Source organism: Triticum dicoccoides, chromosome 2B (assembly GCF_002162155.2).
Source record: "Triticum dicoccoides isolate Atlit2015 ecotype Zavitan chromosome 2B, WEW_v2.0, whole genome shotgun sequence".
Taxonomy (NCBI): Eukaryota; Viridiplantae; Streptophyta; class Magnoliopsida; order Poales; family Poaceae; genus Triticum; species Triticum dicoccoides.
In genome coordinates, this window is record NC_041383.1 from 318,769,388 (window position 1) to 318,782,014 (window position 12,627).

Sequence of the window (12,627 nt, forward strand, 5' to 3'; positions counted from 1 at the left end):
AGTCGTCTCGGCAGGCCTGCCGGGACTAGCGAAGGCAAACCACTTTGCCGCACCACCTCACCAGGACGTACATCATTGATCAGTGCGATGTCAAGATCCAAGGTGACCAAGTGGCTGCTATATGTCATATGGCAGCTACCTCCTATAGGAAATACCTACAAGCGACACCCGTCCTGCAACGTGTCGAGCAAGTAGGCGCCAAGCTGGCAAAACAGCTCGGCAGAGCTTGCCGGGGAAGGTATGATGTGACATTGAGCAGCACATTTAATGCTCTCTGTCAGCCTGTAGAGTTAGGTATGATAGCACTATTTGCTATCTAATTAGTGTGTAATGACTAATTTGCCACTCTGGGGACCGCCTTGATCTATAAAATGAGGCCCATGGCAACCATAGAAAGGATTCAGACCCTTGTAGACTCATAAGTGCGTAGTCATTCTCGCCCCAAGGCAACCCTGCTGGGCAAGAGCACAACGCTTTTCCACCACCATCCACCATCAATCCACCAAAGCAGGAGCAGGGTTTTATGCCTCGCAGCTGCCCAAACATGTGTAAAAACTGCCCGTGTGATCTATGTCGTGCTGCCTCACCCTCCTCCGCTCTTTGTGCAACGTGCCATCCCTCCCCCCGAACCAGAAAGGGGCTCTTAGCCCCATAGGTGGCCGTGGTTGCCCCACGACAACAAAAAATATGATGTTGAAAGCTCGAGGCAACTTAGCCAACTATCAGGATTGTGTTCCGGAGATGAGGGACATGGGTAGCATGGTCAAGATTTAGTATGACAATAATGATCTAGCCAAACTACTGGGATTGGCATGATCGAGTACAGGCTCATAAGTAATGAAGATTACTAAGAGTTGTTGAATCACAGTGCAGAGTCGATTCAGTTAATGGTGTTTCGAGTAATAGACAACTTAGAACCAGGGGAAAATTGGAATCAGCGAGAAATAATAGTTGATGAAGAACTTATAAGAAATTATGTAGTTCCGTGACATTCTCGAGATGCTAGAGGGTAATATTCGAAGGTGGACCAGAAACGAGGTTAAAGTGGTGTATTTACCTGCATAAGGCGAGTGCTTTAACTTGTCCGAGAAATGGAATCCAAGGGGAATAATATGGTCGGGACCACTATTAAAGATATCTTCCGATATTCTGATAAATCGACCGATTTATCGCTTACCTGTGTCTGACCGATAAGATAAATTGACTGAGAAATCAACCAATATGGAGATAAATAGGCCGATATGCCGATAAACTAGCCGATTTACCCCTTATCATGGGTCGACTGATAAGTTCCCAATAAGCGATATCCCCAACATGACGAGGGGGTAATTACTTTTACGAGAAGCTTCCATGATAAGATCTACATCGTGTCCATGGGCATGAACGCAAAGTTCAAGGTCAACTCCCAATTCTCCAATACACAACTTCTCATTTAATGCTCTTTGTTAAAGGTTTTGAGTTTGGAAGTTCAACTGGTGGAATACCAGAAAGGTCTGACCCATGAAGACTTTTGGGTTCACATAGATAACAAAGACATACACACAACTGATAAGAGCATCTTAGGAACATATAACACAAACTTCAGGAGTAAATTATACAATATCGAAAGCAGGGCATGGTTCAGAAAGCAGACGATACAATTTACCAATGGCATTATGTATGCGAGGAAGGGCTCAAAAGGTTATTGAATATGAAGGGAGCTGATGAATAAAATCCAACGAAGGATCTGGTGTCCCTCAATGGATCTGATGTGAGCATTGGTACTCAACCAGAAGAATAAATAATGCAAGGAGATTAGATTATAGTAACAACTGACTAGTTCAAAGCTCAAATGCAAAGATATTATGGTTTCCAAATCAAGGGATCAGAAGCAAACGCTCTGATTAAGCATGGATAAGTTGAATAGACTTAGGGGTACAATTGACAGCAATTTGATTGGTCGAGAACCAGCTCCTGTTCAAAATGACGTCCGAGCCGGAAGGATGAATTCTAGGATTTGACTGAGGATTGCGAGCATCCGCAACATATTGAATCAATGGACTTAAAATGATAGTGACAAAGGAGGCCAATAAGATTACTAGACTTATGGGATTAAGCATAATGCAGCAAGCAAGAATTTTGAGAGCAATAGGCTATAGAGGATTTTTGGCAGATCGAATAGCATTTCAATCTATCTCGTGAATCATAAGAACAACTAGTAATGAAAAATTCCTTGATAAGTGCGGAGAATTATCAGTAGGGGTATTGATGCGGCAAGGAACTGCAGAGCAGTAAGCATAAAGGATTTTAGGAACATCGGAGAGTATTTCGGGGCATCTTGTAAGAACAAGAGCAGTGAGGAATGATTGTATGAATGGAAAGTGTATGTAGTTATACATAAGGATATAACAGCGGTAAGGAATTGCAATCGCGGTGGCCACAAGGGTCTCAAAAAACATTGAAGAGTATCTTTAAAATCTTCTGTTGAAGCAGGCGATCATCTGGAATGAAGGGGCTATTCAGGAGGAATTAATTATGAGAACCTCGAGTTAGAGTTAGTAAAATCTTTAACCCCAATAGTAGAAAGGTCAGAGTCTCAGAGTATACACGAGGAATAAAAGATCCTAATACCACCCATTTGTGATGTCGGGCCGTAAGCCGCACAACAATGTTAGTAAAAAAATTCTAAAGACTAGACACAACTTTGGCCAAAGAGTTGGAAAGGAGGATTCCTACAAACAGTCAACTCTCATACCAACTTGTCACGCCCCCGATTTAATCGTACACTAATCATACATGCAAATGTGTATGATCAAGATCATGGAATCATGGGAAGATATCACAACACAACTCTAGACACAAAATAAATAATACAAGTTTTATATTACAAGCTAGGGAACTCGAGGGTTAGAGTACATAAGCTTGAATACACAAGAGTCGGCGAAAGCATATCTGAGTACAGACATAAGTTAAACAAGTTTGCCTTAAGAAGGGTAGCATAAAAGCAACGATGATCAAAAAGGCAAGGCCTCCTTCCTAGGAGCACCCTAAATACTCCTGGTCGTCAGCGGCTCCACGTACTAGTAGGCGCCCTCAGGGTAGTAGTAGTAGGTGGTGGTGTCAGCTGGCTCCTAGGATCCGTCATCTGATCGCATCAATCGGGTACAGGGGAAAAGAAGTAGCAAAGCAACCGTGAGTACTCATCCAAAGTACTCGTAAGAATTACATTAGAACTATGCTAAGTATGCATCAGTATCAAAGGAATGAGGCTGTATCTGTGGACTAGACTACAGAAAAGCGAGAATAGGTAGAAATGCCTAGCCTATCAAAGACTAGCATCTTCAAGCATCTTGCAGCATCAGAAGAGACAAGAGTAACATATTATTGGGAGTGGTGAAGGAGGAATCACCCTCGATGACCACGACCAATTAACTACACTATAGAGTTAACATTAGAAGTGTTATACGAGGTATCACCCTTGGCACTCGACAGTAACCCTGGAGTGTCGTACAACTAAGGGGGTGTGATGATATGTGTCGGGCTCTAGACGTTGATCAAGTTGATCGAGTCATAGAAGATAAAGCGGGGGCAACTGGGACAAGGTGAGGGGGTCACTGGTGGATCACTAACCAACCTATACTAAGTAGTTTTAGGATAAGTAGGTAAGGTGACAATTGTGGGTTACAAAATCAGGTTATGCATTAGAATAGGATCATACAAAAGTAGTAGCAGTCCTAATGCAAGCATAAGAGATAAAGGAATGGGTCAAGGAGGGCTTGCTTGCCTGGAAGCTCTGCGGACGAAAACAGATCTTCAAAATAAGTAGATGACCACCAGATCAGCAGCGGTCTCGAGGTCTATCGCAGTATCGGGGTCTACCGAAAAAGAAGCAACAAAGCGGAAACAAATAATAACAGAGCAAACAATAGCATAACAAAGCATGACATGGAAAAACGCTTTTCTAGGGGTGACCTAACACGGTGCTAGGTGCTATAGACGAAGAAATGTTTTCCCGTGTTAGGGTATTTTTCGAATAGCTGAAATGGCAGGGACGGATCCATGTTTTCAATTTTAGAGGCATGTCACAACTACATGGAGTGCACTAACAGGCTCGTCTCGTTTCTCTGAACGTTTTTCATATATATAAAACAATTTTATCGAAGCTACGATTGAATTTATATGAATTTCCGAAGTTCAAAAAAATATTCTGAAATTATTTGTTAAGTCGAAAATAAATGGGTAAATGTTATTGGTACACAGAAGTGTACCTAGAAAGTTGGCAAAGTGGATGAAAGGTGGGGTCAAGTGGCAGGGTTGACCCAATCAACATTGACTTGTCAAAAGGGGAATAGTGCAGGCGGGTCCCGACTGTCATTGACTCAGGCTTTAATAGTTTAGTTATTTTGTTTAAATTTCAGTGTGGTCCTTCCGTGGTCCTTTATTTCGCAATGAGGATAGGTCTCTCGTGGAACAATGTGTAGATTGGGGTTTTCATAAAGAGAAGATTTCGCGCAGTACACCTATTTTGACATATAATGTTGCTAGCCAACTTGCTCACAGGAGGCTCCACCGATTTGCTCTACTCCTGTCCGTTTGATCTGGTCTTCGGTCAGGCTGAGCCATTGGATCTTCACCCTGTACTAAATCTCGTTTTGACCTTCATGGTTCTTTTTCATATCCAATGACTGGTGGGCTCGTCAGGCACATGTATTAGCTGGGTGAGATGTGACCACGTGCAAAAGAATTTGGCCAATCCGCTCCGCTGTCTATATGCGCCATGCACTCCACGCGTGAGGTGCGTGGATGTTTGCTTTTGATTTGCATCAGCCCATGATTGCTGGGACCTTGTGTGAATGGGCCTGCTCTTCAGTGACGGTCCTATGTCTTGTTCGCGTGTTGATGGAATTTGTGAGGGAGTGAAACCCTAGGTATTCGCATCGCACGAACGACCCGATCCCCTCTCCCTTAGCCGCCATCTGTTTTCTTCCCTCGGCACGCGCGTTCATCCCTCCTCCCTCTCCTCCGCCGCCATTGTTCCCTCTAGTGCTCTCACCCGCTACCACTCCTTGTTGCAGCTGTGCCAGGGGATAACCACGGTCGCGCTGCCGGCAGGAGCACGATATCCGCGGCGTTATACCGCTGCCTCCTGTCGGAGGAAGCAACAGGAGAGACAGGATATAAGAGGGGGAGAGAAGAAAGGAGAGGGGGAGAAAGAGAGATGAAAGAGGAGAGGGAAGTGTGGCGGCTGACGGGAGAGGGTCACCGACCGGCGTTGTCAGCCTACGCCGGTGAGGTCGGATGCAACCTGGCGGTTGGCGGCGGCTCGATCCGCTCCTGGATCGGGAGCTGCGAGGAGGCTGGTGCTTGGGCGCGAGGCACGGGAGTCTGCACTCCACCTCATCCTCGTTGTGCGGATGGCAGCATCAGCAGGTGGGAGACGGACAGTGGCATCAGCTAGAGGCCTCAGCAGGTGGCCGATGACACCAACAGCTGGTGCTATACCCATGGATTCCGGCACAGCTCGAAACACTCAGGTGGGCAATTAGAAACACCTCTACTTATATATTTCGGGACTGCTAGATGGATAAATCTTGATTTTAATTCTTTTGCTCGTGATGTGATTTTGCTAGGACGAATTAATCCAGGGTGGAGTAGCAGATGCGTGTAGGTTTACCTAGAGCTTGAGTAGATACACATTAATCCAGGGTGGAGTAGCAGATGTGTGCAGGTTTACCTAGGGCTTGAGTATATACACACATTCGGTTCATACTTAATGTACACCTAAAGGCGTTTCAACCTTTTCCAGGCATGCTACATGAAAGGTTGGCATTCTTTCTGTGCTAGCGTGAGCATGTTGTTCTTGCAGTACATGGACTTTGTCAGTAATTATGTCACTATGATTTTGATCGTCTCCTAGGAAATCTGAACCACATCTCGATTTTGTAGGTACGAACATACAACATGAGCTGCCATGGAAGATGTATTTCCATCTAGCTCCTTTACTGGTTTGTATCAAGTGATGAAGATGATATACCTTTATTTGATTGACACGAGTAAGATTACTGTTTGCAATCTTGATGTTTGTAGTCTAAAACACAACTTTAAAGTAAGAAGTAGGCTTATACTTAGAAACAGACAAGCTGCCTCCCAGGGTCCCGTGATCCCAGATTAATTTTTAAATGCTACCTAGTGGATCTGATCCAGTTTATTAGTTTCCCCTTTTTCTATTCCTCTTTGTTCTATTCACCAGATTGAGAGTGTGTGATTGTTTACCGCCTGTTGTTTTGCAGGTACTGACCAGTGTTGGATTTCAGCTTTATAAACTTGGCTTTTTAGTGGTTAATTTTGCTACATCGCGTGCTTATTTTCCATGCTTCTGTATTCGGAAGACTGAATAAAAGGAACATGATGAAATACAAGTAGCCAAGTGCGTGGAAATTGGCCTTCCAGAACTCATCCTAATGGTCGCGTTTTCTCAGGTATTGTTTAAATGGTCATGAATGAGGTGATGTTGTACTTATCATGTTTGTTTCCTGGACAATATTTGCATCATGTTTTTCATTCTAGAAAGGGTGTCTTTCGCCGGTTTTCTATTCTTTTCACTGTTTCAATCGTGTGACTCTACACATGTATCCTCACAATTAGTGGAACCTAAAAGAATGAAGCGGCGGCTCGATCTGAGCTGCTATATCTGATTGTATTTTAGTAAGACCCTGCAATTTTATCGACCATGTAAATTGATTGCTTGAGGAATGTGAGATTGTGTCCTTAGTTTGTACATCCATGTTCTTGCACAGTCTTCAGATTTCGGTCTTCTATGCATGTCTTCTCGATTTTTCGAAAGCGAGACATTTATTTATGCAGGTTTCTCCATGCCATCGGCAGCAGCCGTAAGCATAGGGGCAGCGGTCATGGTCGCCCGAGGAGCACAACTTCATGGGGGCTGGTCCTGCTGCCGCCAAAGCATAGTGGAGGAGGTCGATGCAGGGTTGAGGAGGGGCATGGGCTAAGAGTGGTGGAAGAAAGGAAGGATGATGTTTTGGGTGTGTACACATGTATAGCACTAGCATTTTCAGATGATTGTGAAGCTTATGGAAGAGGCATATCTGAATGCTTGTTTTGTGCCTTTCTCGCTCTAAACATGGTAACCCCTATTCTTACATACAAGAAGGTGCTCTTGATTACTTCTTGGAAAATGATCGATTGATTATTTTCTTATGACACATATTATAGTTTACATGGAACTAAAAAGAACATTGGTTTTCTGAGAAAATAAGATTAGGGAAGTCACACATGTTGTTTAAATCAAGTAAGGTAGCATATATGTAGCTTTACTTGCTATTTTTTCATTCCTAGAGGTAAAGCAGAAACCTGATACCATGTACAGCTGTGCAAGTGTCTTGCCTGATGGTCTTCAAAAATTTCTTATAGACAAATGGCTAGACTGAATTTTTCAACATAATAAGTACTTGTTTCCTACAGTTGGTAGCATATATATAGCTTACGGAGATCTCATGTAATAGACATCTAAGTTGAAACTTCGGGATCATCTTATAGCCTCATGTTCACTTCTCACCTTTTCATTTCGTCTCATTCCATTATCGAAGCGTAAGTTCAGTTTCATTTGCTCAAGTTCAAGCTGTGGTGTACCTCTGTATGGGTATACTATTGAGAGGGTTTAGATCACAGAACTAAACAAGTTGTGGGTCAGTGGATAACCAAATGCCACTGACCATACAACTCTTTGCCACTCGGATACTAGTAGCAAATCACAATGAGCAGGGAGGAAACAACACTGGTTTTTAGTAGATATATGTCTCTGATTTACTTGCAATGTTGTTCCTTACAAAACTGTTCTGGCAATCCTGAAATGATTTCTCAAAATATGGGAAAATTTACATTCTAAAAACTGTATGCACATAGAGTGAAGCATATATATAATGCTACTATAACATAGGCCATGTGTCTATAGGGTGGGTCTATTCTGATATCACCCCTTAAGAGCTTATTCTGCTAACAGTAAATCTTATTCTGCTAACACCCCGTGCCCCGAACCGAACCAACAGGCTGATGCTACTAAACCGCATTCACCGGGTGAGGAAAAAAAGACGCCACCCACTTATCCTCCTCGTCCCCACGCGCATTCGCCAATCCCTCCCACCTTCTTCCTCCCATACTCGTGCCCGGTTGACCAACTTCCCACATCGGAGCCCCACCAGAGCAACCCCGCCACCGGCCATTGTGCCCCAGCCCACCTTGCACTGCCACCGCCCCTCCCGCGTCGCCCAACTCTCCCCTATGCTGGATCCATGGTGGCCACGGCCCTCCCGCGCCGCCCAACTCTCCCCTACGCCAGATCCATGGCGGCCAAGGCCCTCCCGCACCGCCCATCCTTTCCAACACCCGATCCATGCAGGCCACAAACCCTCCCGCACACTACCGGCGATGGATCCGGGCCCTACTGCCAGGCCGCGCAAGGACGACGATGAATCGGACCTCCACTGCCACCCCGCGAATGGCCGGTGACGGATTTGGGCACCATCTTCACCCGTCGCGCCGCCCCTCGCCGGTGACAGAGCAAGCGGCTCCACTTCGGTATAGGCTCTGGCGCCGCCCTTCCCCAACCGAATCAAGCTGCTACTGCTGCCTCTCATCTTCTTCGGGCTTGCCTCCCATGGCCTTCTCACGTGCTTTGTCTCCTCGCTGGCGGCCGCACCCATCACCTCCCCGTGGCCCCTCTTTGGTTCTCCTCATGCTCACAAGCCGGCTCAGGCAGCACGCTCCAGCCATGGTGAGGCTCCCGCGTGTGCCTATGTAGTGCATGGTCCCTCGAGGTGCAGTGCGACAGGTGTGCGTGCAGCCCAACTCAAAGCAACAGTGCAGTAATGGGGATGGAAGCAAAGGTGGCGGTGCACCGCTGAGCTCAAGGTCGCTGACGGCCTCCCTCTGCCCATGCGCGTGTGATGCAGTGTGGAACCAAGGCCAGATCTTCACCACCCCCCTTCATCATATTCCGGTGAGGTACCGGCCCATACATGATATGTAGTACTGACAGTGATGCCGTGCAGTTCGCCGTGCGAATCCCGTCCAGGTTGGTGTTGTTCAGAAGCATTTCTACTGCTTTCAGAAGAAAAAAATGATGGGTTGTTTTCAATGCAGTGCAGTTCAGACGCTCATTGAGGACTTGCAGCTCGCCCGCGAGTGGCTCGTGGTCTGCGCAGCTCGGGTGTGCAGACAACTATTGGGTCCTCCACCGCTGCAAGTCCTCCACCTGTTGTGCCGTCCTCCACGGTACAGTCCACACAGCCAGAGTATGCCACAGCCCACAACTCCTGCGGGGGGTAAAAGAGTGTTTATAGGATTGGCCACATGTACTTCCGGCAAGGCGGCAACTCACCCATGCAAGTTTTTTTCTTCTGTGTCTTTGTACAGCTCGACGGTGTGGCAGTGTGCACCTCTAGTGGTTCTTCTCGTGTGTGTGTGTGTGTGTGTGTGTGTGTGCAGTCCGGCGTTGGTCATCTATGTTGCCCTGATTTGGTCGCTGTCGACTATGTATGGCTATATAGTGCGGTCAAGCGATGTGTGCAGTTTAGCCTCGCGAGTGTTGCAGTTTCGTTCACCATGGTCATTTGGTTTGTGATGTTCGCCGGGTCTTGCTATTTTTTTATTCTTTTTGATTGATGGCTTGTTATGTAAAACTTGCAAAGTTTGTTTCGTAATTGTTGGAAAACACAATAAAGTTCTTCTGCCAAACTACGTGGTTCGTTGTAAGAATTGAAAAGGAGAAAGGATTGTGTGACAAAAAAATGTTTGACTAATGATGTAGCCCATTATATATGGTTAGGTGGTTCGCTCCATAAAAGAAAAATGATAAGGAAGCTCATTCTTGGTAGTGTCGCGGTTCACTTATGTCTGCCTGATTTAATTCACTTGATTCTTATTAGAAGCATCTGAAAAGAAGCTCGCTTTCTTATTAGATGTAGTTCACTTGCACAGTCCCTGCGCTCCACTAGACCGGTCTACGCACGTAAAAAATATTGAGTTTGGAAAAAAATCACGCGGTTCACTTTCGGTAGTGTCGCGACCCATTTACGGTAGTCTCGAGGTTCACTTTTCATAGTATTGCGGTTCACCAACGCTTGACATGAAGTGCACTCCACCTTGTTTAGGAAAATTTATGTCCCACAAAAAAGAAATCATGCAGTGCACTTGTCTGTCCGATGAAGTGCGGGTTTTAGTCTAAAGAAGTGGACTCCACCTCGTTTCAAAAAAATTACGTCCCACAAAAAAGAAATCATGTAGTGCACTTGTCGGTCTGATGAAGTGCGGTGTTGTGGCCCGTTTATGGCAGTCTCGGGGTTCCCATTTCATACTATTGCGGTTCACCAACGCTCAAGATGAAGTGCACTCCACCTCGCTTGGGAAAATTTATGTCCCACAAAAAACAAATCATGCAGTGCACTTGTTTGTCTGATGAAGTATGGTTTTGAGTCTGAAGCAGTGCGGTTTTCTGTCTGATGCAGTATATACGACGATTTGGGGTCGCGAAGAAAACAGAGTGTCCGCATTTTGTTAAAATCAAAATTACTCTTAATCCATATGGAATCAGAGAGAGTGTTCTACATGAAAAAGTTGCGCCTCATTGATATCTTTCCAACGGCGTAAGATTTGAATCATTTCGACCAACAGTTTGTAAAAATTTCGCGAAAAACGGCCGCTGTCTCTCGACATCAGCCGCACGATTTTCAAAATTAACTAAAACCCGTAAGGAATCTCAAAAACATTTCAACATATGAAAGTTTCCCCTCGTCCGTAGCTTTCCAACGACATATCACATGCCTCATTTCGACAAACGGTTCAAAAACTTGAGCGGAAACATTATTGAAAATTTCAAAAAAAATTGAAAAACAGAATTCCACGATTTAGTAAAATTGAAACTGCTCTTAGACCATAACGAATTTGAGAAAATAATACATATGAAAAATGTGCGCCTCGATGATATCTTTCCAACAGTGTATCATTTGCTTCATTCCGACTAGTAGTTTAGAAGTAAAACGCGAAAAAACGCTCGCTGCCACTCTTCGTCCGCCGCACCATTTTTTAAACTGCTCTTAAACCGTGGAGAATCTCGAAAAATGTTCAACATGGCAAAGTTGCGCCTAATCAATAGCTTTCCAACGGTATATTATACGTTTCGTTCCAATAAACGGTTAAAAAACTAGAGCGAAAACAGTACCGGAAAAACAGTGCGTGTAGTTTTCTCCAACACGAAGTTCACTCGCGTGAGTACTGCAGCACACTTGGTTCAAACAATGGCGTGCACTTGTATTGAACGTGCAGTGCGGAAGTGTTATCAAAATAGTTATTCTGCCAATATTAGCAGAATAGACCGGCTGCACATATATATATATATGCATGATACTAGTATATGACACTCTCCACTATGAGTATCCTAAATATAGCCTAACTAAAACACCCACATATAGTTGTTGTATGATTTTTGACTTTATATGCACTAAAATGTAAAGTAAGTGCAAAAAATGACTTAAACATAGCAGACGACCTGAGATGGGCCGGAGAATAGAACCAAGGGTATATCTGCGATTGTTTACAATGATTTTTTTTCTGAGGCGGAACGATGTAGCTAGTAACTGAAGATTTGTAGTCCGAAGTGCCGCGTCTCCTTTTGGAAACTATGATCCTTCTTGTGAGATGCTCCGGTATGGAAGGCGCAAGCACCCAAACTTGTGCCAAACATTACCAAATTTTTTCCATGCGATCGTGAGAGCAAGCCACAGTGGCACAATGATTTTCGTTATATTCCGGACTCTATATGCATTTCCTAAATGAAAATACCAACAAGGCCTACACCTCTGGCCGCACCCTGTGGCCGAACTGTTTGAAGTTTTTTTCCCATTTCTCACACAATGAATGAAAACTCGCAAAGCGACACAAAAATGATCTTGCTAACACGCACATGTAGTTGCGATTATATATATATATAAATTAAATGAGATCTCTTTTCTTTTTGCATATTAAAAGTTTGAGATTGCTAGCGAGGCATGCTGCCTGGTAAAATGTACCAGAAAATCGAACCATAGGGTACAATCATGATTTCTTACTGTGGAAAAAAAATTGGAGGCGAAACGATGAACTCATGTTTTCATTCAAACAAAAATATGGTGTTAGTTAATGTAAATGTTTTCAAGTAGCACACGGTTCACTCACGAAAGCCGTGTGTCCGCTAAACTGTGGCCGATGCCCCCCCCCACGGCCACGCGTGCAATCTGACTCATGCGTTCTGATTGGCCAGAACCCAAACCCCACAGATCGTACGTCTGCACCATTGGATTCTCCTTGATCGAATGTCGATCCTCATCCCTTTCAACAGCACATGTAGTTCCAGTTGTGATTTTATTTATATCCACAAATTGCATGTTAAATTCAAAAAATGTCTAAATATAGCAAACGATACCTGAAATGCGTTAGAAAATCAAACCCATGGTATAATGGTGAATGCGTACCGTGGAATTTTTTATGGGGCCAAACGATGAAGTCACCGACCACTGGAGTTTGAATTGACATGTATCCTTTTGGAAACCATGGTCCTTCATGTGAGATGCTTCGGTTTGGAATGAGCGATCATCA

The 12,627-nt window shown here is 44.5% G+C and overlaps 1 long non-coding RNA gene across 4 annotated transcripts; it reads left to right on the forward strand.

Annotated features, from left to right (window-relative positions):
• Positions 1 to 4,889: 4,889 nt before the first annotated feature.
• LOC119363606 lies at positions 4,890 to 9,724 on the forward strand. Of its 4 annotated transcripts, none has more exons than XR_005174131.1 (5): positions 4,890 to 5,513; positions 5,610 to 5,801; positions 5,926 to 6,032; positions 6,270 to 9,000; positions 9,139 to 9,724. It is a non-coding gene; the product is annotated as an uncharacterized LOC119363606 (long non-coding RNA). The 4 variants fall into 4 exon arrangements; XR_005174130.1 differs by having other exon boundaries at positions 6,270 to 6,458; positions 6,844 to 9,724; XR_005174128.1 differs by having other exon boundaries at positions 6,270 to 9,724.
• The last annotated feature ends 2,903 nt before the right edge of the window (positions 9,725 to 12,627 follow it).